General features: G+C 38.1%; 2 long non-coding RNA genes across 2 annotated transcripts; both read right to left on the bottom strand.

Annotated features, from left to right (window-relative positions):
- Positions 1-10: 10 nt before the first annotated feature.
- LOC124796288 lies at positions 11-26,407 on the bottom strand. The gene is made up of 3 exons (XR_007016738.1): positions 26,332-26,407; positions 1,787-1,940; positions 11-71 (listed from the first exon to the last, which is right to left on the bottom strand). It is a non-coding gene; the product is annotated as an uncharacterized LOC124796288 (long non-coding RNA).
- Positions 17,130-26,325, bottom strand: LOC124796294. The gene is made up of 3 exons (XR_007016740.1): positions 26,028-26,325; positions 21,511-21,650; positions 17,130-17,190 (listed from the first exon to the last, which is right to left on the bottom strand). It is a non-coding gene; the product is annotated as an uncharacterized LOC124796294 (long non-coding RNA).
- Positions 26,408-27,907: the final 1,500 nt, after the last annotated feature.

Genomic DNA, 27,907 nt, shown 5'->3' with positions numbered 1-27,907 from the left:
GTAATGTTGTAAACAGGATATGCAGTCTTCAGAATTTCTACAGTCTTGCTGTGGTCTGCCTTCCCAAACCCCTGAAATGAAGCAGTCCTTGGGTATTTTAAAACTAAAGTACAATTAAACAGTGTGCTACATATCACAATAATAATTAAACACTAAAACGAGAACTCTTAACTACAACTACATCATAAGTAAACAATGTGCTTGTACGTACACTAAAACTGCATCTAATACAGAGCACATGAAACCGTAAAGCAATCTGAAATTTTCTACACCACACATCACAACACAAAAGCAGCAGAAAAAGGGAGTGTGTAAAGACCTTCAGAACAGATGTGCAAGATGCAGCATCAGAATTAATTTTTCTATTGATGGGTCTGGCATTGTACACAACACTGAAACACAAGCAGCAGTAACCGTGCAAAAAAATTAAACACGTACCCACAATCTGCAACTGTATTAACTGTGTTAAATGAAACAGGTAGGTCACAAAATGTGTGAAACACAGTCTGAAAAGTATAAAATAGGTGCGAAGGGTACAGAGGAATCATTTGGTCTGCTCCAAGTGCAAGGAATTGTTGATTTGAGTAATTATGACAACTGTCCTGGCAACTGGAAAAAGTCTTGTAAAAACACCAGGCTCACCACAACTCATGTGCTGCCGTAACTATACTCAATCAAAAGATACAGAAGCTGGTAATAATAATAATAATAATAATAATAATAATAATGTCATAAAATTATGGGACAGAAGATCCTCTCTCTCTCTCTCTCTCTCTCTCTCTCTCTCTCTCTCTCTCTCTCTCTCGCTACATATACAACTCTCTCTCGCTAAATATACAAGTGGAAGCAAGGATTGTGGCCTCAAAAGTAATCTGAAAGGTGTAAGAAAAAATCCTGAATCAGATTGAACAGCACAGTTGGTATCAGCATTGTCCACGGAAGGCAAGGTTTCAGGATGTAGTCCTGGGCCGGCACATAGTTTTAATTTGTCAGGAAGTTTCATAATCATGGCTGCTACCCAGAACAACAGTAGCCATTTCAAGCATAACACTTGTCCACAACACCACACCCAAATTATTGTACACGGTTGTAAGAAGCATGATGATGATTTACAGGTATTAACATCTGGTGACATTTACTTCTGACCATCTAACAAGGTATTCTATAATTTGTGCCATGTAACCAAAGCAGAAACTGCTTTCCCATGGAGGAGCTTGGCGTATAACATTCTTAAAAGCTTTAAAAATACTTGAATTATAGGGCACACAACGTATGAACAGAAACTTCACTGTTCTTAACTGTGGTCTGCAGCTTATACGAATTGTAGAAATGACATCATGTAACACTTTAAGCTGTTGATAATTTTTTTTTACGATGCAACCAGTTTTGATCAAAGACCATTTTCGAGCACCTGTTGTTCCCACAGCATAGAAACAGGAAAAATTCAGGCAAAAAGGATATTTCAAAATTGTAGTAACAATACATACAATGCTTGTGGATATTTAATTTATATTTCTGACATTGTATTCTTTTGATATATATAGTTTTTGCTGGTAATCAAATTCTGTAAGTGTTGCTTGTATTGTTACTACAATTTTCAAACATTCTTTTCATCCCAAATTTTCCCGTATCCGCGATGTATATACAACAGGTGCCTGAAAATGGTCTTCAACTAAAACCATTATGGTCTTCAACTGAAACCAGTCACACAGTAAAAAATTAAGTTGAATAACAGCTCAAGATGACACATACTGTCATTTCTACAACTCACTGCTTTTGGTACTACCTGTGAGTAGCTGTACACTTTGATGACCTTGGCACTGGGGTCGTGCTGTATTCTGCCACCACCAGTGCACTCTGTATCAACGCCGAGGCCTCACCCTGTCCATCGTCTCATCGTAGACGTCCGAATGGAAGCCAACTCACTTGTATCCTCGCACCTAGTAACAGGAACCATAGTCAAACTTTGAACAAAATGTATCAAGAGTACTAAGCAAGAAGAAAACACAAAAGTAGCAACGTGAGTGGAAATTGTGGCATCAAAAAATAATCTGAAAACATAACTTAAAGGAGCTGTTGTTATATCCACTATCTATAGGAAACACACACAGGAGCTTCTGTTTCTTCTTTTTTTTTTCCCCCATACCTACTGCAAATGCAAATGAAAGCTTTTGTATATTCAGACATGTGTTCTCTCGGAAAACACTGAACACAACGTAGATCATCTAGCTGACAAGGTAGTTGGCAACATCAGCACATGGCTTTTGGAGAACGGATTAATACTTCACTGCCAACAACTGAACTCTTGTAAAATAGAAATAGTCTTGTCCTGAGCTGGTCGAACAGACATTTTAAATTCTTAAGACTGAAGATAGATGAAAAGCTCTCTCAGAAGTATCATGTTCAACACCTTAAGCAGAAAATGAACACTTCTGTCTTCACTATACACTATGTCTTGGACACAAACACAAAAGCTTGTTTACTTTTGCTCTGTTATCTCATATGGTGTTATAGTTTGGGGCAATTCTGTGCACTTGGCAAGAATATTCTCATCCCTGAAAAATGCAGTCAGCAAACTCTGCAGTGTCAGCTTGTGAACATTCAGGGTTGCCGCAAGTTTCCCCAAGTGACGTTCCCCGATTTCCAGCAAGTTTTAGCATTTTTCCCTGACAAATTTCGAGGTCTCAAGGGCAAGTAAAGACAAGTTCACAAAACAAAAAAAAAAAAATGTAAGGACTTCTGTATTTCTTCCCCTCATGAGCAAAAATCTTAAGTACTAATTTCAGCATCATTTGTAATGAACAGTTTTTAGATGGAGAAAGAAAGACAATGGTATATAATATTCCATTAAGACCACTGATGTTATTTTATTTCAATAAAACTAAACATATTTGGTGACACAAATACGCATTTCCTTGGAGTCTCAAGACAGATTTAAAATACCTACACTGATTTCAGAAATAACCTCAGAAAAAAGTAGGCCTATTGAAAGAAGTATATAAGGCAGGCCAAAATATACAGGTACATAGCATACAAACCGCCTGTGACTGCCTATCGCTCATACTTTCTAATATACAGGGTGTACATTACATCTGGGAACACTTTCAATTATTTATTGCACAAGAACCAAACATAGCACAGATATCACACATATGTCATTTTGAAGAGAAACCCTGAAAGTTCTTTTTCATGTATACCACCACAGCATACTTTGGTGATTTGCCGATAGCACCAGTCATAAATATGGCAAGTTCAGGTGCGGAGCGAACTTTCTGTGTATTGGAGTTCGACAAAAAAAGTGTGTGCTATAGCTGATCAATGGATGTTTAGAACAAAGTACGGTAAGAAACCACCAACAAGGAAGGCACAACAAATTTATTATGACGGGTTGCTTGTGCCCAGCACAGAGAACCAGACACCCCAGTGTGAGTGAAGTGAATTTGGATTGCATACGAGAGACATTCATAAGGAGTCCAAAGAAATTGGTGCGTCGTGCATCCCATGAACTCGAAATGGCTCCACTGACTGTGGAAAGTCATGCGACAGAAGTTGTCTATGAAACCATTCAAATTCCAGCTAGGGTAGAAGGTCAATAACGACGACAAAGACAAGTGTTTTGAGTTTTGTTCACAGTTGCAACAATTGAATAAGGACGGGGATGGAATTTTGATCGCTTAAGTTTTAGCAATGAAGCCACTTTTGACACTAATGGGAAAGTGTACAGGCATAATTGTCGAATCTGGGGTACAAAGCATCCACACGAATGCATTGAATTTGGGTGTGATTCGTTCGCTAAATGTAAATGTTTTTTTGTGCTTTGTCGTGTCGAAAACTGTACGGGTCATTCTTCTTCGCCAAGAGCATTGTCACTGGATATTCCTACTCGGATATGTTGCAGCAATGGCTGATGCCTCAGATGCAATTGGGCTCTCCGTTCATCTTTTAGCAGGATGGGGCTCCACCCCATTTTCATCGTGAAGTTTGTGGGTACCTGAATACGGAGCTGCCGCATCGATGAACTGGCCGTGCTACAGAAGGGAACAGCTGTTTCATGAAATGACCTCCCTGATCACCAGATCTCACTCCGTGTGACTTTTTTTCTGTGGGGACACATTAAAGATCCGGTGTATGTATGGTCTCTACCACGTGATGTAGCGGAGCTCCGGGAGAGAATACGAGAAACAAATATCACAATTGACGATGCCATGCTGGGACAGGTATGACACGAATTCGATTACTGTATTGATGTCTGCCGGGTCACTCATGTTTCGCGTACTGAATGTTCGTAAAAAAAAAAAGATATGTACATCCTGTATAAATTATTTTCTAAGCCCCAAAATGTACTAGAATAAATAAAATGTTTATAAAACAATGTACCGCATAATGTACTTGCAGTGAGAAAGTCACAATTCCTGAACTCCATCGCCCGTGGCCTCTGGCCTGCCGAGGAGCACCACAGTCCTGAGTCCTCGGATAAATCACGAAAACCCACTGCATTATACCACACACAAACAGAGCCGGCCTGGGAGCAGATCGGCGAGACTAGATCCGATGGGCAGGGCTTGCACATTATTGGGAAACGATGGGCTTCAAATCGGCAGCCCCAATCCGTTAGAGACACCCACAGAAATGGCCTGTGGTTTTGGCCCATCATGGAAGTCCATTCATGTGGCCAGCTTTACACAAGTCACTGACATTATGTTGACGAAATGAGATGGTGGTGATAAATCCATCAATTTGTGCAAATACTCTGAGAATTAATGCTAATGAAGATAGGTAGCAACTCACCGTAAAGATGATCGCTGAACCATGGACAGACACGTAGAAAAGACAATCACACTCTCACAACTAAATTTTCGGCCATAGCCTTTCTTAGAAAATAACACACACACACACACACACACACACACACACACACACACACATTCACACACAATCACTCAGACACAACTCGTGCACATATGACCGTTGTCTCCAGCCACTGGGTCAACAATCTCCAAGAATCATATCAAAACAAACCACCCCTCACGCCTCCCATCGGCAGCTACTAGGCTAGTGGCAAGAAGTGGTGGCAGCACCGACTGCAAGCTGAGGGGAGTGGTAGGAAGTGGAGAAGCAGTAAGAATGAGGGAGTAGGGAAGCGGTGCATGTATTAAGCTGCATCCAGCCAGCGACGATGCAGGAAATCCCAGTAAACAAACTGTTTCATGTACTGAGACAAAAAACAAGATTTCTCCAGGTTTTTTTTTCCAAATTTCCCAGCAGGGCAGAAAAAAAGAGTGATACACGTAAGTATTCAAATCCACACACAAAGGTTACCTTGTGGTATGCTACAATTCTGCACAAGAGACCCTCACAATACATGAGAACTTCTCTATGCAACATGTAATTTATCCTAATTTCTCTTAATTTCATATTTTATTAATTCTGTAATTTTTTGTTTATAAATTTTATATTCAGCTTTCTGTAAACTAGGTACCACCTCATCCCACGAGCTTTGGCTCAAAGTCTCAAGATACGCGATAAAAAAAATAAATGTCAATCCCAAAACCTCACACGCCAATATAATGATCTGCATGCAATCATTCTGTTGATAATGGCACATTAAATTTGGAAAAAAAAAAAACTGATGCCCTTGATAATTCAAAGCTGTCATTTAAAGTCACAATTGTATGTATTATAGAACACTGTACAGGAAAAATGGAGTTGTAAAAGTAGCTGTGTTTTAGTGAAAACGACGTTTTTTCAAATGATGGGGAACCAATGGAATACTTGTTGGTAACATCTGCTCTATACCATAAACCAGCACAGTACGGCACTTTATGAAGTTTAGTCAAAGGCCTGTTTTGTGAGATAATTTCTGTCTGGAAGTTGAATGCATTGCTTCCGTCACCAAAGCAGGCGTAAAAAAAAAAAAAAAAAAATTTGCATTCAGCCCCCTCACATCATCAGTGCAAACCAGACGATATTTCTCGTGTAAATCTACACGGCTATCTGGCAGTTCACACTTAAGGATACAGGGCATTTTTCCAGCTCAATATTATATTTCTTTCAGGCACTGTTTATAATGTATATGTTTTAAGATTTTTTGTTGATATCAGGCAATAGAGCACACTTTTTAAACAAATTAGAAGTATTTTGAATATTTTTGAACCTGCTTAGAGTTATTTAAAAAAAGTAACAAGGAAATTCTTCCTCAAACTGAGGTACCATTTAATCCAATGTTATACATTTGAAGGAGACCAAATTTTTACCAGACATGCATGACATGGCTGAGATACTAGACCTATTTAATTCCACCTATTACGTATATTACAAGGATAAAAAAGTATCACATCTTACATTTTAATATTTATAATTTTTTCCAAATAAAAATGTTATTTTTTCTATGATTTAGCTGATTCTGCAAAAGTTACAGAAAAAATTATAGCAATGCTTTATAAACTTTAGGAAATATTTGTACCTGAATTCTGAAGAAAACAACTAGCGGGAAATTGCGAATGAACATATGAGTCCAATTAAACTGTGCCTCAGAACATTCCTGAAGCATAGTCTACATCCTGCAGCCTTTCTTCATCTTCAAGCTTCCTCTTGGCATTCCTTTTAGCACTTCTTGCTTCTTTGGTAACTTGAAGAGCGAATCTTTCAGCTTCATGCACCCGTTGTCTGTCACACAGAAGAAATTGATCTTTCATATTAGAGCCACATTTTATGCCCAAATTTCTCAGGACTTCCTACCTTCCTATCACTCCGTCATTGAAACATAGCACACCATCTAGTACACCAACTTTTAATGTATTTAGTCCTACAAAAACATTCTTGAGTAATCTTTCCCGTATGGAATGGTTGAAACTTTCATTTGTATTCTGAGTGCCCCCATGAAGACATTTACCGTATTTACTCGAATCTGAGCCGCACTTATTTTCCGGTTTTTGTAATCCAAAAAACAGCCTGTGGCTTAGAATCGAGTGCAAAGTAAGCGGAAGTTCTGGAAAATGTTGGTAGGTGCCGCCACAACTAACTTCTGCTGTCGAATATATGTAGCACTACACAGGCATGCTTTGCAGGCACAAAGATAAATACTGGCGCCAAACCCTCTGCATGAGTGCATTTAAAAAAAAAAAAAAAGGGGGGGGGGGGGGTGGCAGACAAGTTTTTCCTCCGTCTCGAGTTTCGACCACTGCATTTTCATACATTATCCAACGAAGTAAATACAAATTCCGTATTGTGCACCTTTGAATGTAGCAGCATTTCAATGCACTTCGAAAATCAGACTGGCAAGACTGTTTGGAATGTTTGTCAATATGGCCAACTCTACGTTCTGAATTTTTTCCTAACTGTGAGAAGAGATGGTTCCTTATAGGAACTTTTATGAATTGTGAATAGCATGCAGTATTCTCTTCACATAAGAATAATTAGAATATAAACATTTTGCCATGTATTCTTTCATGTTTGCTGCTAACTCATTTAAATCCTGTCTGCCTAATAAACTACGAAACTAGAGTGAGACAACAGCAAACGCGGAAAAATATAGATATCATCCCATGTTTATATTTGTATTATTCTTATGCCTAATAGTGATACAGTCAGAAATGAAGCACGGCAATTGACTAGATTTTTAAATCTAAGATGACTAATTTCAGTGCAGAATGTAATGTACTAAAGAGGTGCCTGCAAAGATTTTCAAACGGAGAAAAATTTTCGCTAAACTCCCGTTCAGAATATCTTCTATCATACGCTGTCTATTATTTGGTTCTTGTTGATCATTCTCAAAGAAAGCAGGAGTGTAGGTAACAGCAAATAGCAGTCTCTTGCCATTGTTTCGCTAACGAAGTACGCGAAAGAGGAAGGGTACCCGTATAATACGGACGGAGCGCCTGACGCATAGCAATGGCTACCTGGTAAAGCTTAACTACTGAGCTTACGACTCGAACCAAACTACTGTAGCTGTATCATCATTCATTTGACCTAAATTGTGTCTCATATTACAATGGACCAAGTTTGTTTCGATTTGGAGGTGCGGAATAAAACTTTTCTCTCCCCTTGAATTTCAAGTCTCAAATTTCAGGTGCGGCTTAGATTTGGGAAAATTTTTTTTCCTGGATTTCGAGTCTCATTTTTCAGGTGCGTCTTAGATTCGAGTAAATGTGGTACTAAGCAAAACGGGGTCCACTCAGGTCTCTAAAAATTGGTTTTATTTCATTCATAACAGGCTCAAGAAGATAATGCTTATGATATTTTGATAGTATATTTGACCACTTTCCTTTGCTTTTTGGTAACCACACCTAAGAATCTGCTCCTTTAGGGCAAAGTCCATGAACAGTGTGGTCATCTGTGGACAACTTATGAAAGTAGGTGGCCCATACAGCTTTCCTCATTGCTGTATCATCATTCAGAGGTGCATTTTGTCTAATGGCCAGTCCTTAATACCTCTGAAGGAGGTCTATTTCAGTTTCTGTCAATCTGTCTCAGCCAGACAGAGATTTTCAATCAGATAGCAATTTTCCTTTCATTTCTCTTCTTAGCTTCCTCAATCTAGCAACCATCCTCTTTTGCACATGTCCACAACACTCCAGTTTTGTTACGAAGCTATCACCATAAACATTGAACTCATTAATTTTATTGAAAGCTTTAGAGCACCCATCACCTAGGTACTTTGTATATCTAACGTTATAAACGGGCACTGACCTCTGAAATAATTTTAGAGCTCCATCACACTCCATACCTCTACTGTAACCATCATAATTATTATAACACTGATGTTCAATATGTCCTTCAGTGTTACTATGTCAGATGTGGCAATAATTAGATAAGCACTCAACATCAACAACTTTTCCATTCTCCACAGAAGTAGCACTTAAAACACCATTCAAGGAACGATGTCCTCGATGTTGCCATGTCCCATCAAGTGCAACAGCAATGTCCCTTGTTTCACTAATATTAACCGTTTTTTCTACTGCACATTTCATAGATGCTTTAGACACAACCGTCAAGGCACCTAAAAGTATTCTTATGTGCTTGCTGAACCTACTGGGAGGAGGAAGGTCAATCAAATGACAAAACGTTTGTGCAGCCTTTTTTTTTTCCTTTTCCTATTGCACGCATTGCATACACTAACCTCAAATTCACATCATATGAATTATGCACAATGTTCAAAGTCATTTTCGAGGTAGATTTATTGCAGGATCTACACAGACCAACTAATTTTGACGCTAAACCCTTCCTGCTACTTTGTTGTTCAGTTATTTCCAGACAGCCTACACCATCACATTGTTTACATTTTTCCACTTCCTTTATCAAAGAAGATAAGATACCCACACCAACAACAACAAATCCACTACAAACAGCGTCATTTTTAACACAAAAATTTGAATCACCAGGAGGCATGCCATGTGCGAATTTCTTCACTGAAGAACTGACACGTAGGTTACTTTCAACAGTGTGGCTTGTTTTGTTTGTGAACTGGTTACCACAGAATTTCCTTTTATTGAATTTCTTGATGTGTGGCACACTAAAAAATATGTATTTTCACAAATATATGTAGCGCTTGGGAAACAAACGTTTATTAACATGTGAACAAACTGCTTCAGAACACAAAAGTAAATACTTGCAAAGATAATCATTTACAGACGCTAGAAACCTGCACTGTTACCAACATATACAATGTATCATACATATAATCGCTGGAAACAGAAAGAAAGTGCACAGTTCTTTTCAAAATAATACTGGTTTCTGTAACAGAAATAAAGGGGGCATGGCAGTATACAAGGTGCGAATGTAAAGTAATGACACTGATGTGAAAAAAAATGTTGCTTACAGTTTTAGTCAATTTTCGTGTTGTCTCCTTCAAAGTTCCCTTCTGATTGCACACACTTTTTTTAGCACTTCTGCCATTGATGGTAACATTTCTGGAACTCATCTTCTGTAATATCCTCCAAGACCTTCGTCACAGCTTTTGGGACATCTTGCGTTGTTTGAAAATGGTGTCCTTGACCGCCATTTTGATTCTTGGACAGACAAAAAAGTTGCACGGAGCAATATTTGGTGAATAACGTGGCTCTGGCAGTACCGAAATTTGTTTTGAGGTAAAAAATTACTGTACTGACAGAGCAGTATGGGATGGTGCATTATCGTGATGCAGAATCCAATTATCAGCAATGTTATTATTAGACAAACCGTTCCTCGATTGATGTGCAGTTCTCCTGCAATCATTTTCATGGATAACCTTCTATCAGATTTTATGAGTTCATGCACCCTGGCCAAGTTGACATCCGTCCGTGAGGTTGACAGTCGTCCACTGCAGTCTTCATCTTCAACATTTGTTCTGCCTTCACTAAACATTTTATGCCAATCAAAAACTTGAGGTTTTGACATAACCTCCTCTCCAAAAGCCTTCTTAAGCTTACCGTAAGTTGTCATCGCGTTTTCACTCAATTTAACGCAAAAAGAAATGGCATACTGTTGCGCAATATTATGCAGTTCCATTTCCGTGATGGGAGACACTAACACGTGTTAACTTATTACAGCACAACTAATGACTGAGCAGTTGCTTCAACATGCCGCTTGAACTAGAAGCGGCTTATAGACCAAGGTCACAGATATTGTGCCTACGCAAGCCTGCAGGGGTGCCACATCTTGCAAAGAAAATCAGTCTCATTACTTTATTGTCGCACCTCGTACATGACCGTAACTTTAAAATTTGGTATGTATAGGTCATTTTTCATTTCAAACCCTACAGTGTATATATCAATGTAATCAGGAAAGACTATAGAATTTAATAAAGTCATTTAAAAAATTTTGATTTTTCCACCATTTATAAGTATCCTGTATCCTAAGTGTTCGGCGGAGGATTCATCGAAAAGCCTTCAGACTATTTCTGTAACATTCCACTCTTCAACAGCTTCTGTGGGAGCTCTGATTTCTCTTACTTTATCACGATAATAATTTCTCCTTATGTAGGTGGAAGCCAACAAAATATTTTGCCATTCAGAGGAAATTTCCTGAAAACATCTCATCATAACAAAAAACACCTTTGTTTTAATGACTGTCACCCCAACTTGTATATCATGTCAGGGTATATGCGGACAAGGAAAAAAAATTCCCAGATTTCTCAGTCAAAAATACACTTTCCCCCAAGTGAAAACATACTTTTTCCCTGTTAACTGACGGTATATTTTCTCTTGGAACTGTATAACTTATAAGTCCTTTGATTATGGTTTTATACACGGGCGTAGAATTTCCTGGCGCATTTTGGAAAGATCTTTGATGTGCAGCAACATGTATGCTGCATATTTTTGTATTAGGAAAGTATAAACTCGAATTCCACCAAACACAGCATGTTACTTTCCAAAGCATTGAAATTGAGATTGGGATGCGCTTTTGTAAGTTAGTCATAGCTCATTTCATGCGATTTCGCCAGCCGATCACAGAGGTATTCAGAGCTTAGGACACGTGATGTAGTCAACCAACAGCAACATCACTGTTAAGTAGCGCGAACACACAAACAGAAAAAGTTAATGGCTCAAATTAATGTAAATAGTGTTGCTAAACGAAACGCAAAGCCTTCACATATAATATTGGTCTATCAGATTAATACGCTGCAAGAGAAGCTAAGCTTTCTCATAAAATGTTGGTCTTTTATGCGCGTATTACAATTTAAGATGTATCACACAAAGGTGCCAGTAAAATTTTTAATAACGACATAAATGTCTGATCTTCCAGGCTCAAAATTCATCTAAATGGCTCATCATCAAAGAGTTGATTTTTAAATGAGAGTCAAACACTTTGTGATTTAAGAAATTCATCGTACATTATCTCACATAGTTCTGGTGTAACTGCTAGAATGGTACTTTGATGGTAACGAGTTTCAACCCACCATTCGAAATATTTTCCCACGACCTGTTGGAAATAGGTTCGTTTCTGCAGTTGCCAGAGAGCGCCAGATGACAGGCGTCACCACGCAAGCGCAGCTACGATGTCGTAGGGAGCCCGCATGTTCGTACGTGTGAAACATTAAAAGATCTTACATTATGTAAGAAACAAGACATCAGAGGATACTCCAAGAGAATCGGAATTTCGTGACCCATACTAAAATGTTCACATTTAAAGTGCAAATTTGTATGTCCAGAATCCCACGACCTGTTATTAAGCTTTTCTATGTGGTTTTTGGGATGTAAATTTTCTTGGAGTACCAGTACTGTCCTGTCTCATGTTTGGTTCTTTATTATGGCGTAATGCCAAATGTGCTAGAAGTTGAAAATGTGCACTTGAAATGCAGCAAACACAGTGTGTGGAATTAAACACTTTGTCTCAAATATATTGTCTGCCTTAGTGGAAAAGATTAATGAAAGAAAATTTCTTTGGCAAACCAACAAAAATAACTTCATTGTTCTAAAAGGCAATTAATGCTTGACTGTCAGAAAGATGGAAATAAAATAAAATCTGCAACTAATAACACAGTTTAGCCTTCCATTATTATGTGAATGTATTTTAATTCACTTGATAGCTCCCGGCCACAGAAATCTGTTTTGTCTTCATTTGATGTGGGAGCAGTAAATGAAGAGGAAACAGCAAAAACACTAAATGTAAAAATGGGTCACGTGTAGACTACCCACTTCCCAACTGTAATTCAGACTGTTCTGCGCATCAGTCCCGGATCTAGGGGGAAAAAGGGATGGGTATACACTCGCACACACACACATATCCATCCACACATATACAGACACAAGCAGACATATTTAAAGACCTATTTTGTGGGGGTGTTGTGAGGGTGACATGGTATTAGAAGGTGGAAAGTGTAACATGAGGTTGAAATGAAAATGAAAGATAAAAATATATGGGGAGAGATAAAGGTGAACTAGAAAGCAACTGGAAATCTGGTATGAAAAAAGGCGAAAAAGTGTTGGTTAAGTTGATCCTGTGGTGAACTTAGGTTGGTAGACAGCGATGTGCATAAAGGTTAGTTGGTTGTGTTGCCGCTAAAACACGTTAAAGGACGGAGAAATTCGGGAAAATTTCGAAAAAACGTGTAAATGTATTAAAAGGAGTGGTGTTGTGGTGAAAGATTACGAAAATGGGGCTAACAATTGTCTGACGAAGAAATAATGACGTTAAAACCTGTGGGGAGCGGCTAAAAATGATCAGTGATGTGCAAAAACGGAAGTGGAAATAAAGTGAAAGTTCTTAGAACTAGCCGAAATGGTTGTTTAATACGTGAAAGCAGCTGTTATTGAACTAGAAACGGTGGATTTTATAGCAGCGGTAGTGTTGAAAGCGGAAAATAAAATTTTTTTTGTTATGTTTTGGAAGTGGGTTACATATTATTGAGTATATATAGGCGAGATAAAATTGTATAGTAGATTACGGTAAAAAGGGGAAGGTGAATACAAAGTGAGACTACTGGTAAAAACAGAAAGAGAAAATAAAGGAAAATAAGACGACAGGAAAGATTTCGAAATGCAACAGCGACAATAACAAACGTAATTGTTGGGTTCAAATTAATGATATGGTTATAATAGAGGGAAACATTCCACGTAGGAAAAATATATCTAAAAACAAAGATGATGTGACTTACCAAATGAAAGTGCTGGCAGGTCGACAGACACACAAACAAACACAAACATACACACAAAATTCAAGCTTACGCAACAAACTGTTGCCTCATCAGGAAAGAGGGAAGGAGAGGGAAAGACGAAAGGATGTGGGTTTTAAGGGAGAGGGTAAGGAGTCATTCCAATCCCGGGAGCGGAAAGACTTACCTTAGGGGGAAAAAAGGACGGGTATACACTCGCGCACACACACATATCCATCCACACATATACAGACACAAGCAGACATATTTAAAGACCATTTTTTTTTGTGGGTGTGTTGTGAGGGTGACATGGTATTAGAAGGTGGAAAGTGTAACATGAGGTTGAAATGAAAATGAAAGATAAAAATATATGGGGAGAGATAAAGGTGAACTAGAAAGCAACTGGAGATCTGGTATGAAAAAAGGCGAAAAAGTGTTGGTTAAGTTGATCCTGTGGTGAACTTGGGTTGGTAGACAGCGATGTGCATCAAGGTTAGGTGGTTGTGTTGCCGCTAAAACACGTTAAAGGATGGAGAAATTCGGGAAAATTTCGAAAAAACGTGTAATATGTCTGCTTGTGTCTGTATATGTGTGGGTGGATATGTGTGTGTGTGCGCGTGAGTGTATACCCGTCCTTTTTTCCCCCTAAGGTAAGTCTTGCCGCTCCCGGGATTGGAATGACTCCTTACCCTCTCCCTTAAAACCCACATCCTTTCGTCTTTCCCTCTTTCCTGATGAAGCAACAGTTTGTTGCGAAAGCTTGAATTTTGTGTGTATGTTTGTGTGTCTGTCGACCTGCCAGCACTTTCATTTGGTAAGTCACATCATCTTTGTTTTTTTTTTATATATATATATATATATATCTCCAAAAATATGTTCATTTTGTAGTGCACGTCTTTCTGAAGGGTCTGATGCATGCAACATGTGTGTTTGGGGAAATGTAAGACATGTCATAAGTGTGCCAAAGTGCAGTGTCTCGTCTCCTCACACAGCATTCTCCTATCGCACGTCACTGTACTTCGCTCTGTGGAATTGAAATGTGTATATTTTGTAATGGATGCCATCAAACCATATTCAGGACAGTGGAAATTAAAATGTCCTGTAGTGCCTCTCCTGTTTACAGTTGGCCGGTTTGACATTCTGTCCCTCTTTTTTTTAAAAAAAGAACTCTTCAGAAAATGTGCACTCTTTGTTCCCTATCAGCTAACAACTTGCTGCTTTGTGTGACATAAAATTAAATATAGGATATATAAACCCAGTAAAGACATGAGACAAGCAGAACAATACATGTTTCTTCAATGACATGAGACATGAGACAAGCAGGACAATACATGTTTCTTCAATCCTTAGCTCCTAGAATTTTTTACCCTCTAATCTTGGTACAGCTTTACATGGAGTGCTTTCCTTCTGTGAAAGAATCTATTACCTCATCAAAGTTCGTCAAACATTTTGCTACACGAAAAGTCGAAATGTCGTTGTCTAATACTGAAAAAGCTGTTAATACAAATAGGACCCAAGACTGGTGTTGTTTCCCGATCTGATTACACCTATTTTGTCACTGTCTGCTAGATAAAACAAAATAGGCCTTTCTAATACTACAACAATTGTAATACACACAAAATAAATGAGACTGTTTTGGCACAAATGGTCTGTTTTGTATGGACAGAAAATAATTCACAAAGTACCAATATCAAATGCCTATTAGGCCAACTACAAGCAAAAAGCTTTACGTTAGGAAATAGTTTCACACTTCATTCATACACTCTAGTTCCTCAAGCACGAGGTCGAAAAGTAGTAGTATGAAATTTTTATACGAACTTGGAATCGTCATATTGTTCCATAATTTGTGTGATGCCCCCATTTCTTCTCCTTCATCATTCTAACAAACAGTCTTGTTATCGCTAATTCTGTAACTATTCCTGCCAATGCCAAAGCTTATTTGCAGGTTAACTTCATTAACTCTACCAGAATCACCGGTTTAGCTATCCCGTGATTATTCTCCGGTTAGGCGTTGTTACATGGTCGTACAACACATTTTCTGTGCTTCTTCCAGAACAGAACTTAAAGTAGCTGCTAGCTGGGGACTGTACAACTCGCAACTAGTATAGCGATCTGCCCAAAAATTTTTTGTCAAAATTTCATTTTCTTGTATACACCGCGAAAGTAATACGTAATCATTCTTACGTGTTATTCGTTTATTTCCACTCCTGTAGTCTGAATCTATGGATTCCGCTAGTAATTACAACAACGCTCATCATTCGCAAACACAATCAACCACACAATCAGACAGCGGTTGGTATTCATCCGTTCAGCCTTACTTCGCTCAGCTCTGTCAGATTCCACTGACAGAGGAAACATGTACACTACGCACGCATTCACAAATCAACTTACGATTCATTCAAAATCAACTTAGAATGTGTTAAAAATGTTCAAGAACCGACAGGGATGAGTTTCAAAGTAATATGAATAATCGATAAACTAACGAACTAACGTGCGCTGGATGCGAGTCGCTTTGTGAAACAAGGTTCCCTCCCCCCCCCCCTCCTCAAGAATATGAATTTGCCCCCCCCCCCCTAGATTTGGACCTCCTGCGCATGTATAAATCTGGCAGCTTGGGCGCTCCAGTAAAATTTTTCCCAGTAGCATGTAGCTGCTTGCTGCGACTGCTTACACAGACAACAATTTCTGTAGCCAGAAGCGGGAGAAGGTACTACTCAACTGTGCATGCGCATGATTGAGCTCGTAACTGCTAAAATGAATTTAATGTAAACAGTTGTGACGTCACGCTCAGCGGAGGCAATTTGCTGTTACGAAGCATTGCACAGTCTTCCTAAAGCCTTTGACACATTTTACTGTTGGCGGACACTTGTATGAGCACTGTTTTGTTGCTGTATATGGTGCATTTCCCTTGAAATTTAAGTTTAATTTTCGTTTTTTTACTTGTTCATGTTTTATTGCTGCAGTATTGAGACACAGTAATATCCTTTGTTAGAGTATCGGTTCTTACCAATCAAAATTACAAAAATTTAACTGAAAACAAAAACAATGAAAAATTTCCCGGGTTTTTCCCCGGACTTCCGAGTCATATACACCCTGCATGTCCATGGCGCACTCCCCCTTCTTAGCTATAAAACAACATAAGTTGCTCTTCTTTGAATGCTTTTTTATGTCTTCTGTCAACACTATCTGGCAAAGATACCATAGCACACAGGGCCATAACTGTAGTTCAACAGTGTTTCAGTGAAAATCTTTTGTGCGTTTTCAGTTGTATCGCCATCCACCATCTCACTTCCAATTTAACAGTAAACACTGAAACACCATGTTATGCAGATAACAACCAACCTTAGGCTACAATTCCCCATTGCAAGTCACCGACATCAGAAGAAAAATTCAACTGAGAAAATTGAAAAATGATGCTAACGACTGTCTCTCAAATAATAATGTATCACAAAGTTGACCAAATATTAGTTTACCAGTTACTGACCACTAATTTGCTCGGTTCTTTGCCATCAGGACCCTCTGGACCAAAGACACGTATTAGAACATACTTAAATGTTCCTTCTGGGTCGATATCCACATCAGGAACAGCGGCAAGCTTCTCTGCTGCTGTCATTAGTGTCCTGTCAAACAGATGTTAAAATTATTCCAGAAATATTTATATACAACAGGTGAGAGAAGAATAGTGCTGCAGTCACAATGTAAACAATACAATTCTGCATCTAGGATTTATACTGGAAACAATGTTTCCTTCAGAGAAATAGTGATCTAATATTTGGATTTTTAAACGTGTGCCTATTAAGTAAATACAAGCATTCCGTGGAAGATCGTACACCATCCAAACCATAAAACTATCAATTAATTGTATCCAAAGGAAAACATACTTGAGAAAGCCATAAAATTACAAAGAGACACAACCGCATTCTCGTAGAAAGAATTCGCTGGGTGAATTCCTTCATGTTTGGTGGACTCAAAAATATTTTTTAAAAACATTTATTGGTTATCGTTTAGAAAGAGCAGCCATTTTTGTTTCAGGCTTTCTTACACTTTAATAAGCGTCTGTGGTTTTTTAAATTATTCAGTAATGGATTGCCCCAGACCTTTCATATAAGAGGTATTTATTTCAGCAGACACTGGACTATAAATTAAAACCATGATCACCCTGCTGAATGTATTAGGGAATACACTTTTAATGTCTCAAAGTTGTTGGTTGTAAATTTTAAAAACCCATTTTTAATACTATCTTTCCAAAGAGTAGTTTCTTAGCCTTAATACATTTTGTGGTATTACACTACTCAGTACAGATACCTTTTTTTTTTAGAGAAACAATTATGACAAGCTTATACTTAGAAACACTTTAAAAACAAATCTTTTGAATTTTTTCATTCTTTGGTCTGCAAATCTTTGTTAATGGACCAGATATAAATCTGAAAATTACACATTTAATAGACCTTTATGATATCAAACTTCTGTATAAATTTCAACCTTGAGATTCCATGGACAAAAAAAATTTCAAATATGAGTCAAAAATATGTTTCTTACTGTTTGCAATATCTGGGCTGATGGAAACAGTGTATAAATTACATAATTTAAAAATATCTAGGATAACTCTTTAAAAAATGAGACAATTCATTACATTATCCCGTTCTCAACTTGTTTGTTTTTGCTACATTGTTTATTGAACAACAGAGATATTTCTTCACTCATGTTGGGCACAGAGTTAAATGTTCGCCTAGTCACAGTCATAAATTCCAGGGGAGAAGACAACTCCTTTAATGCATTTTTAACGGGCCTCTCGTGTTGATCCTTTTCAAATTTTTTAAATGGGGTTCTTGGTGCTGGTAAAATGTAACATCCACATCTTGGTTTTGACGAGCAATGTTACCAACTTTGGCAATCCACCACTGTTCGTCATAGACACAAGCCACTATGTCCTTACTTTGAAGTGTCAGTGGTACAAGTTTTCCACAGTGATGACATTCACTATCAGAGGATGTTGATGTGAACTTACAGTTGAGCAAGTTGTATGACTGAGGTATAAAACAATGAAAAGATCGGGTGCCTTTAATCTTCTGACAAGTTTTGAATCTTTCCTCCAAGACATTGGCATAGAGTTCTCATATTTCCTCACATTTAATGAAACATACGTAATCCCTTTTACCTATTCTTTACAGAATTTGAACATTTCTTGACGTGTCCAGATTTGGTTCTCACAGGTCCGTTGCAGACTAGCTTTTGTGACAGCTCGCTTTGTTGTACCCTTTATGCCATCACACTCATTCTTCCCAGGACATGATGCAAAAAAGTGCTATTCTGCACCTAGCCAACAGTCTTTTTTTCTTTGAGAAAGGAGATATTAATATTTGTTTGCTTTTATATTGGCCTGCAGCACCATCAGAGAAGTTCATCGGTTTGTTTATGGAACTGTCGTGCTGTTTTACGTAGTTTGTTAACTGCAGGTGAAAAGCATGCACTGCTGTAGCTTTGTGCTCAAAGTAATCATTTGCAACACAAAAACTATAACTCTAGTCTATCTGGATCTTTATAACAGAACACAAATGGACAAACTGTGGCCTGTTTGTTTACCCAGTGGCGCCCTTGTATTTCACTTGAACAACAAAGGAATAGTTTTCAGAAAAGTCAGCAAGAACTATACATTCATCAACTGCCAAGGTTTGCTTTTGCCCTTCAGAAATTTATCCTGACTTTGGCAATTAAATGACACACTATTGAGTTTTCAAGGTTAGTAACCAACACTTAGAAAAACTATTCTCGTTATTTTGAGACTCCATTGTTCAACTGCACACTTCAAGGGCTCATTATTAACTAAGTGTGAGTGAACAGATGTTGGTGGAAGGGGGATGACAACACACAGATTTGTACAGGCTTGTCTACATCTACATGGATACTCTGCAAATCACATTTAAGTGCCTAGCAGAGGGTTCATCGAACCACCTTCGCAGTTCTCTATTATTCCAATCTCGTATAGAGCGCAGAAAGAAGGAACACCTATATCTTTCCATTCGAGCTCTGATTTCCCTTATTCTATTGTGGTGATCGTTTCTCCCTATGTAGGTCAGTGTCAACAAAATATTTTCACATTCAGAGGAGAAAGTTGGTGGTTGGAATTTTATGAGAAGATTCTGTTGCAACAAAAAATGCCTTCCTTTTAATGATGTCCAGCCCAAATCCATTATCATTTCTGTGACACTCTCTCTCATATTTCGCAATAATACAAAATGCGCTGCCCTTCTTTGAACTTTTTCAATGTACTTCTGTCAGTCCTATGTGGCAAGGATCCCACACCGCGCAACAGAATTCTAAAAGAGGACGGACAAGCGTAGTGTAGGCAATCTCCTTAGTACTGCCAATAAATTGCAGTCTTTGGTTAGCCTTCCCCACAATATTTTCTGTTTGTTACTTCCAATTTAAGTTTGATATCATGAAGATCCATTAAGTGTGTAATTTTCAGACTTTTATCTGCTCTCCTTACAAAGATATTGTAGGTCAAAGAATGAAAAAATTCAAAAAATCAATTTTTTAAAATAGTGTACATTTTGTGTAAGCTTCTCACTATAAGAAGTAGTTATACTGTATAGTGTAATAGCACAATAAATATTAAGGCTGAGAAATTACTCTTACTTTGGAAAAATACAATTAGGATTGATAAAAAATCTACTCACCAAGTGGCAGCAGAACTCGCACATAAAAGACGGAAGAGGGGTGAAGGAAGAGAACTGGAGAGGTCTAGGAAAATTGGTAGATATCGGGAAAGTCACCCAGAACAGCGGGTCAGAGGAGACTTACCGTAAGTAATGTCTTTCCTTCTCATCCCGTACGGTAAGTCTCCTCTGACCCGCGGTTCTGGGTGACTTAACCAATATCTACCCCTTTTCCTAGACCTCTCCAGTCTTTCTCCTTCACTCGATTACTTCCCCTTCCACCCTTCTGCCTGAAGAAGGAGCCACTGGCTCCAAACGCTTGCCAATTACAGCTGTCTTTTATGTATGTGTTCTGCCGCTGCTTGATGAGTAGAATTTTTATCTATCCAATTAAATAGTTTAAAGAATACGCTTTTTTAGCTTGCAATCAACAAGTTTGAGCCATTAAAAGTAGGGCCTATATTAAGGAATACATTCAGCATGGTTATCATGGTTTTTAATTTATAGTCCAGTTAATGATTCTTCAACTCAGTACTGAATAATTTGCCTGTAAAAGCAAAAAATAGCCACTGTTTCTAAATGTTGAGAATAAAATTTTTTAAAAAATGTCTTTAAACCCATTAAACATTCGGGAATTCATCCAGCAAATATCAATTTTTTTCTGAAATGACCGAGCGACTAGTTAGTTTTTTCCCTGGCCCACTAGTCCTAGCTTACATAACAGAAATTTTGATTTTTATCAATACCAACCGTCTGCTTTCACCTATCACATAATCAAAATGCTGGACATAAATCACTCATCGAAATCAGCCACACACTGCAACGACAATTTTATCTATTCTCATAACGAAACAATCATAGGCTCCCCAACTTGCATTTAAAAATAATGCAGAAGCAATATAAATATGGAAAAAAATGACATATTGTTTTAGAGATAAGGGATCTAAAATTCTTTTATATATTTTTTGACATAATCTCACAAGCACTTCACAACGCTGTATCCAATTTTGACAAGCCAACTAGCGCCTTTAGGGTAAAGGCACATACTGGTTTCCATTCTGTTCTCAACAACATTGAACACAACAGAAACTAATCTCTGTCTACCGTCAGCTTCAGCATATGCCTTTCGTCTGAAGACTACCACTGACTGGTTGAAACTAATTACGGCATTGTGAAACGACCCATGTGTTTGTGTGGAAGTTTTGTGCATGGATATCACAGACACCACATCATCAGTAGCATGCTACCAGTCAAAGGCAGTGTCAGTAGATCCAATCAAACCTTCGGAACTCGGCATTAGGGAAGCATCCGATTTAATCCATCTGCTTTGACCCATGACGTCATCCATATGACAGAAACGCCTACGTCCAGAGTATACAAAATGTCGTCAATATTGTCACTATGTACACATGCCAACAAACCTGCAGGAAAATAGAAACAGTGAAAGTAATCTTACTTCAATGATAAAATGAAACTACAGAACAACCGCGGGAAATAGGGGGTCTAGGGCAAGGACAACCTAATTTTAACAATACAAAACATCACATCACATCACCCCTAAAAAAGTCTCAACCTACGACATAATGCTACAGCCACAAAGCCAGCAGGAATCATACAGTTCACTCGACCTATATAGCTCAAACCAAGCCCACAATACCAAAAAACCAACATCTGCAATAACGAAAATGGCACTTACGCAGTTTAGGGGGTACATGCGCTGATCATGAGAAAAATACCTATTTTTGAAGCAAATATATTTCTGAAGATATAAGCATATATATGCGCGGAATACCAAAAAAGTACTTATTTTCATATGGAGGTGGGGGAAAAAAAAGATTAACTGTCTGCTTTCACCAGCTTATTCATGTTGCTATGCCAATATGCTGCAGACACTTTAATATATTTCTTCACAGAGTTCTTTAGCCATAGGTAATGCTTACAGTTTCATACATCTTAACCATGATAGCTATTGTTGGCTTTGCATATTGTTGCATATGGTATATGTCCCTGTTGCTCACAGTTATGCATCTTGATCAGTGCGCCCAACAACCTATATTTTTCTGTTGAGGCTGTCCGTTTTGAAGTATCGTATATTACTGCATGTGCCAAAATGGCGAGAAATTTTCCAGATTTGAGCGACTTTGTAATGGAAGATTTATACCATGTTATGGAGAACACCCAAAGCTCAATACAATGGGCTAGGCAACAAGATCTTATGAAGAACGATATGGTGTGTGAAAATGGGTATTGTGTTGGATACAACGAGATGAAGCTGGAGAAAACTACAGGGAAAGATGGCGAAATTTGGAGCTGCTCCATTCGCAGGGACTGTAGAAAGAAATGTTCAATCAGGAAAATGTCATTTTTTGCTGGCAGTCATTTAGACATTTCTAAAATTTTGCAACTGTCTTACATGTGGGTTTTCGAACCCAATAGGCAAAAGTTTTTAATGAGGGAGCTCAAAATTGGCAGTGAGCACACTGTGGTCGATTGGTGCCAATTTTGTAGAGATATCTGCCATGAATATTTCTTAATTGAGCCAATAGTTTTGGGCGGCCCTGGCCATACTGTTGAAATAGACGAGAGCTGCTTCGTCAGCACCATCGAAGTCATAGGTGCGAGAGCAATGGGTCTTTGGTGGTTATGACGTTGAGACAAAGCAAAGCTTTATGGTTGCTGTGCCACAACGTGATGCTACCCATTTGCTGCCAATTTTGCAACAGTATGTTTTGCTACTGGAACCACAGCAGTTTCTGATTTGTGGCAACTTACAACACCATAGGTAACTTGGGCTACAATAATCTGGCTGTTAATCATTCGCTTTATTTTCTCGATCCCTTTACAAACGCAACCACAAATCACATGAAGTCAGTCTGGCAAAAAGCTAAAGAAAAAATCCTATAAGGCCTTTCAGAACTCACCGTGCTATGCTGAATAACTACCTGGCGGAATTTCTCTGGCGTCAATGTTTTGGGAAAATCCATTCCACAATTTTGTTATTAATTCCACCTTTCTTGAAGAGAGAGAGAGAGAGAGAGAGAGAGAGAGAGAGAGGAAAAAAAAATTAAATTCCGTGCATACATATGCAATATGTCATTTTTGATACAAAAAAAATTTTGAGACAGTTAACTGATTTTTTTTTTGCATCCAAATGAAAAATAAGTACTTTTTTGGTGAAGAGCGCGTCAGATATGACTGTAACACTCAAGTTTTGAAATAAAAAAATTTTTGGTATTCAGCGCATATATATGCTTATATCTTCAGAAATACGTGTTTCCTTCAAAAATAGGTACTTTTCTCGTGATCAGCGCATGTACTCCCTAGACTGCATAAGTGCCACGAAAAGCAGAATCAGATGTTTCCCTCGACCTATACAGCTGAAAGGAAGCCCAGATACCAAGGAACCAATAGCTACAACCCGAAGAGTGGAATCAGACATTTCCCTTGACCTATGTAGCTCAAATGCAGCTCTCAATACCTACCAGCAATAATAATAATAATAATAATAATAATAATAATAATAATAATAATAATAATGAAAACAATGTAAACTTCACACACCAACATAACTCAAAAAACACCACAAAAACCAAAACCTTCAACAACTCGAAAACGCAAAAACTTGTATATACACCAGATCAATTAAAACCAACCAAAGTACGATAAATGTAAAACAGACAGAACATCAGAATTACTACAGATTAAAACAAAAATAAAAGTTTATTACCAACAAAAGCATGCAACAAAATCACCTAGGTTGACCGCCGCTACCAGTACGTACGTACGTACGTACGTACGTACGTACACACACACACACACACACACACACACACACACACGAAGATTTCCAAATCCACATTGCAGCACTGGCTACCCAGACTCAAATAAACCCATGTTACCATAGTGATAATGAACCCAATATCAGATGTTAAACTCAACAAACACAAACCAATTCAAAAACACACACACAACACCATTATCTCATGGGTCAAAGGAGACAGGTGGAACAGAACACTTCCAATGGCCCCTTAACTTAGTTCCTACCTCACGCAGACAGACAGGATGTGAGGACAAGAATGAATAGTTCTGAAAAATAAGATTAGTGTTTCACTTTTAAAAGTGTTAATCAGCAGTAGGGCCTCCTGGGATCTTGCTTCCTTGACTATCAGTAGTGACCAGCCATACTGTTTCTTTATAAAACAATTCCTTAATAACTTCATTGTTTAATATTTGGATTCTTGCACTGATATCACCTCACGTGTAAGATTGTTCCCCCTATTGTTATCTAGACAACAAACTTCAACTCTAAGACATGATATCACGGTACATAAAAAGATTTTTACATGTTAGTCTGAGAACGTGGACAGTGACTAAGAAGGCATACCCTAAAATTGCACTTACTTTAAGTTTTCAAAATGTCACAACCCCTTTCTTCTGTCATTTACCACTCTTTAACCTCTGGCAACAATCTGTTAATATAAAAACTGCACTGTTTTTAGAGTTCATGTTAAACCACAGACCTCTCTATAACTGACTGGTTGGAGAAAGGCAAGACAAAGAACTGGTTATGAACTGTTGTGTCCAAATCAATCTTTGAAATGCCAACAACAGGATTAGTTAAAAATGTGATACCAAGCTTATGAACGACAACACCCTTAACGTGGTGGAGATATAAGACACAGAACTGATCAACTGCTCACATAACTAATAACACGAAAACATTAGCGAAATAAAATGCTAGAGACTAACAGGATCTCTGTGAGAAAAGGTAGTTTTGGGCCCATGATGTTCTTTCTATTAGTCCTTCAAATATATTAAAAACTTGAAAATACCAGACCACAATTCGAAAATTGAGCCTCACATAGGTACTTAAATGTATCTATGGAATGACCTACCTTAAATGTATCTGTGGAATGACCTACCAACCCAACCTACCCTAGATATATGTTTACACTAGTCTACAGATCAGCCTGTCAATGTAAATGAACACATATATACATCTTGTATGCCACAAGCATTCCCCCAGTCGAACACCATCTCCAGTAGGCCTAGACTTAAAGTACACCTAGCAAACAATACAGTCTAAGCTACCAGCCACAAAAAATAAACTTCATATTATGATCAAAACACACACTCAAAATATTTCACTGAAACAAACAAAATATCATAGATGCCATATGACATCACAGTTCATATAGGCTACCTATGGCTCATGTTGTTCACTGGACTCCAAACACGTTTATTTTTTCACACACAAGCATTTTTTGCTTAGTCCAGTTTCTTGAATAAGTATCATAAGGCTATCATGGTTAAGTTTGTCAAATTAACTCCCAAAAACATCTTTTTGATAGCAATATTCTTGAATACTGGTTGTTTCTCAGATTCCACACCCCCTTCAGAATACCAACTTGGTGCTTTCTGGGGTTTAGATATTAGCTACACAGTCATAGTTACGCTACAATTAAAACAAAACTTATTCACAATTCCAATTACAATATCTACACATTTCATGTACCGGTATTCGTCAATACAGATCTTTACATATTTGGTTTAGGTGAAATAATGCCAATGCGTCACAATTATTTCGATGTGAGCAATGAAACTTCACGTAAAACATGACTGCGATACAATGCGTAATAAAATAAATATACCGAGGTCTAGAAATAAGCATGATTACACATAAAAGGGATGATTAATACAGTTCAATATTAAAAAATCTGTATTCAACAAAACCGTAGTCCTACAGAACTGGAGGGGTGCGACGGTAATGGTTTTATTTTATCAGTGAAATTACATACCAGTACTGGATGTTACTAATGCTCCAAAACATCAGACAGTATATATAATAATGGTATGAGACAACGAAGGGAGATTATTTTAGGACGTATTTTCATCAATTTTGATATGTTATGACTCGTAATAGCCCTGGAGACGTCTTTTACAACAATCGAATAATTTGTAGCAGTACACCGATAAAAATAACTGCTTGCAACTAGCAAGTAATCGCGCAACGCGCAACCAAACTTCGAACACACAAATAACTTCTTAACCCGATACGATTACATGACAATGGACACCATTCGCATACTCAAAATAACAAACCTAGATAAACACAGCACTGGATTTCATACGCCTCCAAACAAACTGCTTTTCAGAGATTGTATTTTAATAAATGAAGACTAGAGGTGGCAAAAAATAACGTAACTGATAGAAATAGCCGGTTACTGAGAAGTAACGGTTACTGCGATAACCGTTCCTCTGATTCTGGCAGTTATTTCAATAACTGTTTAGTGTCAACAGTGCCTCGCGCCATCTGTTGACCGAAGATTGTACTGCGCATTTGGAAGGCGTTCTATAGACCATGGGAATAACTGTGAGACTGCGCGCCATCTGTTGATAAGAACTGTGTACTATTTCGTGGGCCTTCGTTACTTTTAGCATAAACAATTAAATAAAGTTAATGTCCAAGCCGTGGCTGATAGGAGCTGCAGTACAGGCATTAACAAGTACGGTCGTTCCCTTAAGCCACCGCCTTACGTGTTAATTTAGCTTGGACGGGTAGTACAAGGAAAGTTACTTAGGAATTCGAGCGACTATGGAAATAACTGTCAGAGACCAGTATTCTCCTCTGGCAGTTATCGTTATTGGCTCGTAGTTCTAGTTCTCTGGTAGTTATCGGGCTACCACCACAGATAACCTGGCAGCTGGTAACGGAATAACTGTGTGTGTAGACGTTCCTGACTCGGTGACTCCAGTTAAAGGTCGTAGTTCCAGGTGATATTTCCAGAGAGGATAGTAACTGGAGCGAACAAATATTTTCGTACTGCTACGGAAATGGCCGCTGGCCATCGCGAATGACAAATAACATGTCAGAAAGTATAACATAATACAGTGGAATATAATAATTATTATCCTCATCATTTGTCAGGAGATTGTCAAAATATGTGAATATATCACAGTAACTGCTAATATTTACAGAATTGGTACACTGACAGAATAAAACACAGTTACGTACTTTTAATAAATTTATCGTGCACAGAATACCCGATCTTGACTGTTGCAACCAAGTGCTGTCAAAACTGAAATATAGCAGAATTTTTACCTAAGCTGGTCTATCAGTCTCTGTTACGATATTCATCTACAGAGTAGAAGGAGGGGTCAGTGGAAGCGTCTGATTCCACCCGTCTGCTTCGACGTAAAGGTGTTGTGGTGTGTGAATGTCATTACGGCACGGTGTTTATGAGTTGGTTTTTGTGTGTCTGTGTGTGTGTGTGTGTGTGGGGGGGGGGGGGGGGGGGCTGTCGATCTAGGTTGCAGTGCCGGAATTTGCTGGTGGTAATTAATATTTTTTTTTTCTAGCTGTGATGTTTTGTGTATTTATGAAGTATTGAATGTGATTTAATTTATGTAGGGATGATTGATTTGTGGACTTTTGGGATTGTGGTTTTATTTTTCGCAGTTGTAGGTGTTGTTTTTTTGGCATCAGTAGCTGTGATGGACCTATATAGGTCACCGGAAATGACCGATTCCCATTTTCATAGTTGTGTGTGTTGATGTTTTAGTATCGTCATCTGAGGTTGACCTATGTAGGTCAAGGGAAATGTCTGATTCCAATTTTCGTACTGTTAGTTGTGGGTATTGGTGTTTTGGTATGGTCACCTATAGTTGACCTATATTG

The sequence above is a fragment of the Schistocerca piceifrons genome, chromosome 1 (genome assembly GCF_021461385.2).
Source record: "Schistocerca piceifrons isolate TAMUIC-IGC-003096 chromosome 1, iqSchPice1.1, whole genome shotgun sequence".
Lineage (NCBI taxonomy): Eukaryota > Metazoa > Arthropoda > Insecta > Orthoptera > Acrididae > Schistocerca > Schistocerca piceifrons.
The sequence above is the reverse complement of the archived record's forward strand: the minus strand, read 5'-3'. Positions and strand labels throughout refer to the sequence as shown.